The sequence below is a fragment of the Manis javanica genome, chromosome 17 (genome assembly GCF_040802235.1).
Source record: "Manis javanica isolate MJ-LG chromosome 17, MJ_LKY, whole genome shotgun sequence".
Lineage (NCBI taxonomy): Eukaryota > Metazoa > Chordata > Mammalia > Pholidota > Manidae > Manis > Manis javanica.
Window position 1 is genome coordinate 32,678,335 of NC_133172.1, and position 6,859 is coordinate 32,685,193.

The 6,859-nt window shown below is 48.3% G+C and overlaps 1 long non-coding RNA gene across 4 annotated transcripts; it reads right to left on the reverse strand.

Annotated features, from left to right (window-relative positions):
- Positions 1–2,342: 2,342 nt before the first annotated feature.
- LOC140847087 (uncharacterized) lies at positions 2,343–6,509 on the reverse strand. 4 transcript variants are annotated; one of them, XR_012126730.1, is made up of 7 exons: positions 6,375–6,509; positions 5,220–5,320; positions 5,008–5,113; positions 3,840–4,377; positions 3,578–3,781; positions 2,927–3,020; positions 2,343–2,520 (listed from the first exon to the last, which is right to left on the reverse strand). It is a non-coding gene; the product is annotated as an uncharacterized lncRNA (long non-coding RNA). The 4 variants fall into 4 exon arrangements; XR_012126732.1 differs by having other exon boundaries at positions 4,946–5,113; XR_012126731.1 differs by lacking the exon at positions 5,220–5,320.
- Between the last annotated feature and the right edge of the window lie 350 nt (positions 6,510–6,859).

A 6,859-nucleotide genomic window follows, 5' to 3' on the forward strand; every position in this document is an offset into this window, starting at 1 on the left:
ACCAATGTACAGTCATCCCTGCCCTTCAAATGGGCCCTCAAACTGGTATCATTAGGGCAGGCCAGGCGCCGGGATGCAGGTGTGCCTTGGGGCTGGAACAAGCCTCCAGAAGCAGTGTTAGGACATGGCCCTTCCATCTTGGCCCCAGAGCCCTGGAGCTGTTTGATCTTGTTCAAGCCATAGAGCCTCTGTCTTCCCATATGCCATCGGAGGGTCTTAGAACTGACCACTCATTCATTCATCCAGCAATCCCAGAGTCCCAGTGGGGAGGTCTTTTGGCCCAAAGGACCTCTTATCCTTGAGGACCTTCCACAGCACCTCCACTGAGTGCTTGGACTGCTCCAGCTTATTTATGAAGCACCTACTTTGTGCCAGGCATATGCAAGTCACTTGGACTGTAAAGTTCCTGCTTTGAAGGATTCTAATTACATTATGGATACAAATTATTCCTGAAGGCAAAATCCATATGATACCAGAGAGAGGCATTCTATATGCCACTGAGGTTTCAGAGAAGAGAAAAATCTCCATCTTCTTGGCCAAGCAACGTTGTGGCATTTGAGGAATGAGGCTCTTGGCATAAGGAACAGCCTGAATAAATGTATGGAGGCAGTCCTGGGCCAAATGTTTGCCTGGCAGGGTAAAAAGCCCAGGCCTGCTGGAACCTAGGCATTTGGGAAAGTTGCTGTGAGGATACTGGAAGGTGATGTGGGGCCCTGAGAACTTGAACAATAATTTGCTGGCCTGAGATAACACATTCCAGTTCCCTAAACTCCTTCCCGACATTCTCTCATCCGATCTTTGAGGCAAGGCTGTAGGGCTGGGAGCTGGACTGGCTGCCTTCTGGGAAGAGGTTCCCTGGAACCATGTGGCTCATCATTCCAAGAACCAGGCTGGCATGGGCATGGTCAGACTCCTAGGGCGGCGGGAACAAAGTGTCCCAAAAAGCGTCACTTAAGACAACAGAAATTGACTCTCTCATAGTCCTGGAGAGTGGAAGTTTGAAATAAAGGGGCTGGCAGGAAGACTGTAGGGAAGAGCCCTCCCTGGCCTCTTCCCGCTTACAGTGGCTGTGGGCAGTCCTTAGAGCTCCTTGGCTGCAGGCACCTTGCTGGGCTTCTCATCCCTGCCATCACTTAGCCTCTTCCCTCCATGTCTGTCTGTCTCTGGGTGTCCTCTCTTTTTCTAGGACACTAGTCATATTGGATTTAGGGTCCATCCTAATCCAGTAGGATTTCACCTTAACAGTGGATCCTTATGACGTATGGATTCTGTATTTGCTAGTTGACTTAATTGCTAAAGTTTTTTGCAACCCCAAATGGATGCAGGTAGTCATTTACAGACAGGTACAGAGCAGCCAAAAATCTGAGTCTCCCTATGTGCACATTCTCATCTGAGGATGAATTGCTTTGCCGTCATGTATTTCATAAACAACGAACTTTTTTGTGGTTTATTTAGGGCTATATTTCTCTAAATTTGGGGTTTCTGTTGGTGATTTTGTTGCTTAGAATGGTCCCCAATGTTGATACAGCACATTATTAGTAATAATAAACATATTAATTAATTATATGCATATTATTGATTATTGCATTTAATGTTCCCATGAGCAAGAAGACTATAATATGTCTTCCAGAGAAAATATGTGCATAAGATGAGCTTCATTCAGGCATGAGTCACAGTGCTATTGGCCATGAGTTCAGTGTTAATGAGTTAACAGTACATAGTTAATAAGGTATCTTCAAACATAAAATATACTGAATGTGTACATTGTTGGCTGATGAAAATTTTCTGACCAGAGGCTTCAGGAACTTAATTCTGTTTTTCCCCTAGAAAGAATGGTTCCACATTCACTAATTCAGTGTTTGCAGCTACTTTATAGAACCTAACTACTGTGAATAATGAGAACTGATTGAAATTACATTTACAAAGACTCTATTTCTGGATAAGATCACATTCTGAGATTCTGGGTGCCCTTAAAATATGGGGGACACTATTCAACTCAATACAGATCCCACACCCAGGTGCTCTCTTTCCTACACCAGTAACTTTCCAGATTGGCAATCACCCCATTCTCCTCAGGGACCTAGTGAAGAGTGTGGATTTTTAGGTCCCACTCCACAGATAGTAATTCAAGGTCTGGAGTGGGGTCCAGGAATCTGCATTTTTGCAAACCCCTGCTCAAGGTAATGACTATTCAAGCCTGGAGATTTTTATTCTCTCTGAAAACTGGCGTCTATTTCTGTAAAATGAGTATATTGCCTCAGAGGGTTATGGGATGATTAAATAAGAAAATGCAGTAGGTCACCTTGGCACCACAATAAACTTGTAATAAGTGTTGAGTGGTAACAGTAGCACAGTATATTCTTAAATGTCTGTATCTTCAAGCTAATACACTTTTCCCAACAAACTGTCACATTCATTCTCTCATTTGGTTCTCTTAAGAACCCTATGAAATAGGCAAGATGGTCCTCACATGTCTAGATTCTGCTTACCCACCAGACTTCAACTTTCTGGGTGAACTTTCTGAAACCAAGAAGAAATATTTTAAAGATTTTTAGAGGAATCAAAGGAGATCGCAAACCATCCACAAACACCCTTCCCTGATTACACACTCTTGACTCCCACCCAATTTTAACAAGAACTGGTTTCATATTAGAAGTGATTAGAAGTAGTTTGTTAGTGATGGATTGATGTTAGGTGTAGGTTCCTTGAGGACAGCAGTGAAGAAGGACAACTGGCAGTGAGAGAGGGGACAGCATGAACTTCAAAAAGAAGACAAAGTAACTCAAGCATGACTTTGGGGCTATGTTGTTTAAGTGATATAGCTACACACTTGCTGGAAACCACAGGGCTTCACTGCACATTTTTTCCAATGAGGACTTTGGGATATACTGGGTAGAGTATAAGCTTTAAGGTGGACTTATCTTACCAGTCTTGTGATCTTAGGTTAATCAACTTCCCAGAGCCTCTGTTTTTCCACATGTGCAATGGGACAATAGCAGCCACAAGGCAGAGGTGGATGACTGGAGATAATAATGATTGTAAAGAATCTGTCACAGTACCTGTCACTAACATTTTACAATGATGCATATTACATTAATATAATACTTAACAGTTTCCAAAGATTCCCGCATATGCTCTCTCATTTGCTCCTCATGGTAATCTTTCATTTATCTTCCCTCCCTCCCTCCCTCCCTCCCTCCCTCCCTCCACCCATCCATCTATCACTGCCTCCATCCATCCATCCTATGATTGGCACCAGCTAGTTATACAACAGTGAGCAAAACACACACACAAAATCCCCACCCTTAAGAGCTTAGGGCCTGGTGGGATACCACAGACAGGTGAGGAAGCATCCAGATAGCTCTGGTAAAAAGCAGATTTTGTGACAGAAATAAACAGGATGTTGAGAGAGAACAATGGGGAGGGTCTAGTTAGAGAGAGTGGTCAGAGATGGTTTCCCACAGAGGTTAAAAGAGGGGGCAGCCATGGGAGGGCTCTGGAGAAGGGCATTTCAGGCAAAATGAATATTCCCAGAAGCCCTGCAGTGGGGACAGCTCAGATTATTGCATTTCCTTACCCTTCATCCATTCATTTGGAATCCCTGAAGGCATCATTCCTCTGTGAGGTTTTTGCTTTCCTTTAGTCTCTGAGGAAACCAGGGGTGAAAGCTCAAGGTCCCAGGCCAGGAAAGTACCTGAGCTTTGTTGTCCACAACTTAGGTGGCAAAGGGCACCAAGAGATCAGCAGCGGTCTCCATGGTTTTGAGATGTCTTGTATGACACTGTAAGATATATATATATATCCATTATTTGGGCCAGAAAAAGATGACACTTGGATACCTGCTGGGGATAAAAGATTCCTTGCCTGAGATGCCACCTGAGGAGAGGAAACGGCTTCCACGGGCCATGCCTGGTAGGTGGTGCGCTGCTTCAAAGCTCACCTCTCGTACATGGGAAGGAAGCCAAGGCCAAGAGAGGCAAAGAAACTTGGCCCGATCATGTGGAAAGTTTAGGACGGGGTCTGTTCAGACCCCTGCTTGCCTGTTGGCTGCTCTCTTCCACTGACTGAGCCACAGCCTGCTTGGCCCACTCCTGGGATCCCAGAAGGCCAGCCGAGTCATCTTCTCTCCCCAGCCCGTGTGGCTTCACCTCATGCTCCTTTGTTGGTTTCTCCATCCCCACCAATCAGGCCGTTTTGGTGTCAGTGTTACAAAGTCCAGTAGCCCCCATCCATGTCCTTTTTCCCAAGAACAGTGCAGTCTGGGATTACTGATAAGTCTGGTCACCTGTTGATCAGTGTGTGGTTTCCAACTTTCCATCAGATTCATCCAGAACGATTTGGGCTTTGACCACTAATCTGTGACCAAGCATTTGCCTGCTGGTTTGGGAAAGCAAAGGGCTAGTGATAAAGCCACCCATCACTATGTCACTTCCCTGGCCTACATGTGGATGTCAGCTCCTCACAGCTGCCTCTCCTGGCATTTCCTGAGATGGTGCTCCTTCCAAGAAGGGAGTCTGCAGGGGCAAAGCCCATGAAAGGGGACCATGGTACTGACCCCCATCTATCTCAGTCACTCAGCCCTGAATGGAAGTGGGGCGAGTGCCAAGCTCTGTGTTCTTCTGACATGCTTGGCCCTGTGCCAGGCAAGAGGGCAAGCATGTCCTGATTTTGTGGCCCAGTGGCACATCCACAGGGATGGCGTGCCAGTCCGGCTATTGCCCCTCTGCCAGAGCAGCTTCCTGGAGCCCTTCACCACAGGCCCTTCCTCCCTCCTTTCTGGCTGGGGCCTGCATCCCAGAGGGCACCAGGATGTGTAAGACTGGCATTAACCTTCTGCAAGGCTCAGGTTGGTGGTGAATATGGCCCATGGGAAGCTGAGGTGCTCCTGTGATTAAACTCAGGTTTCTGAGGCAAACGCCTTGGCCTCCAGGCCTGGCCCACTCACCACGGTTCATGCAGCCCTACTGCAGGGGAGCATTCTCCGCAGCTGCTCAGACTCAGACAAACCTGGTGTGGCCTCTCCATCGTGTGCTGTTGAGTCACAGCCCCTCCTGGCACCTCTGCTGCTTCATAGACAAAGTGAGAAACTGACAGCATTTGCTTCTTAGGGCTTCTGAGAGGATGAAAGGAGAGAACATACCGTTCAGCAGGTGTAGTAAGTCATGAAGGTTAATTACCTAAGGATGGATTCCACCGACACCTAGGCTGTAGGCGCTGACCTTGAAGGGGGTGATGATAGGTGATCGGCTTGGTGGGGCAGGTGGGCAGGGCGTTTGGCCTTGCTGCTGCCCAGCCCACGGTTCTGCTGACATGCAGCCACCTGGAGGATGCACTGGGCTGAGTCCATGGCTGTGCTCCTTGATCACAGGGTGACTGCCCCTGAGTCTATGCCATTGTGCCTTCCTAGCACGTTCTGTTGACACCCTAGCCCGTGTTCCCTTGGCCCATTTGAGTTGACCTTATACACGGGTCATGGTAGGTGGGCAGATGCCACCCTAGCCATCTGCCTATTTCTCTTTTTCTCAAGCACCGAGAGAGCTTGCTTGGGTAAATGCCAGTGTGTGTGACAGACACAGAGAGAGAGAGAGATTGTGTGCATGGGCTCTGGGGCCACCATCAGTCAATGGGGATGAGAGAGAGTCCGTGGATGAACAGCCCACCTCCCTGACTTCCAGGCACCTGTATTCTGAGGCATTGTCTACATGCGGCTCAGCCCACTGTACACAACCATCCGGGCTCACTGACAAATGGTATGCTGGCTTCCCTTCCTTCCCTGCCTCACTTTCTCCACTGCCTCCCTTGTGTTGGCTGGGGTCAGGCCCCTAATAAACCACCTGCATCCAGCTAGGATCTGCTTTAAAGAAACTTAAAACTAAAACAGACCTGACATGTCTGCCCCAAGTTTTGGGGACCCAGTGTGCCCTGACGCCTCCTCTAAGGGCTCCGCACTGGCCACCCCATGAGCCACGTGCCCTGCCAGGGGCTCGCCATCCTGCCTGCTTTCCTCTGAGGGCCTTCGTGCCTCCCCTCCCACCCTTACCCCTACACATCACGGGCCCAGGCCCACCCACTCGAGTGAGGCCACTCTGTGGTTCAGCTGAGCGCCTCAGGGCTGGCGCACATCTCCGCAGATGGAAGGTGCATTTCTTGCCCTCTCCTAGTGAAGAACAAAAGCTGAGGGTCCCTGTGCACACCCTTGGCCCATCCTCCTACTCTTGTCCATATATAAATGAGTTTCTTCAGAAGCCTAAATCCCTGGGTCTCTAAATGACTCTTAAGGCCTACATGACATGTTTTGAATCACAAAGAATTAGCTGGGGCCCATCTGCCTCTTCATTATGCTTACCTCTCCCCGGGCTCAGGCACCATGTTACCTGGAAGGGGTTAGCCCAGTAGCATTGAGGAATCTAGAGCTGGAGAGGTCTTTGCATTTCAACTTGTGCAGAGAGAGCCAATACTTATGGCTCCGCTACCACCTCCCAGGGCCACCCTCATGCCCTCATGGCCAACACTGCCCATGACCTCCCGTCTTTCCCTCTGAGTCTGAATGTGACATCACAATCACTCAGGCAAAGAATGGGCAGGGCCAGGCCAGGAAGCCATGGGGAGGACCCTGTGGGGATGGGGATAAACAAGAGGGATAGGTTTCCTGTTCTGGTGGGGCTTTGCTGACTAACAAGAATAAACAGGAGCAAATATGCAAGATAATTTCAGGTAGCAGTGGGTGCTATGAAGAAAATAAACTACTGTAGAGTGAGAGAAAATGATAGGTGAGGGGAGAATGCTTTAAAGAACAGGTCAGTATTTTTGCAAAGAAGATGAACAGATGACAACAGACACACAGAAGGATGCTCATCGC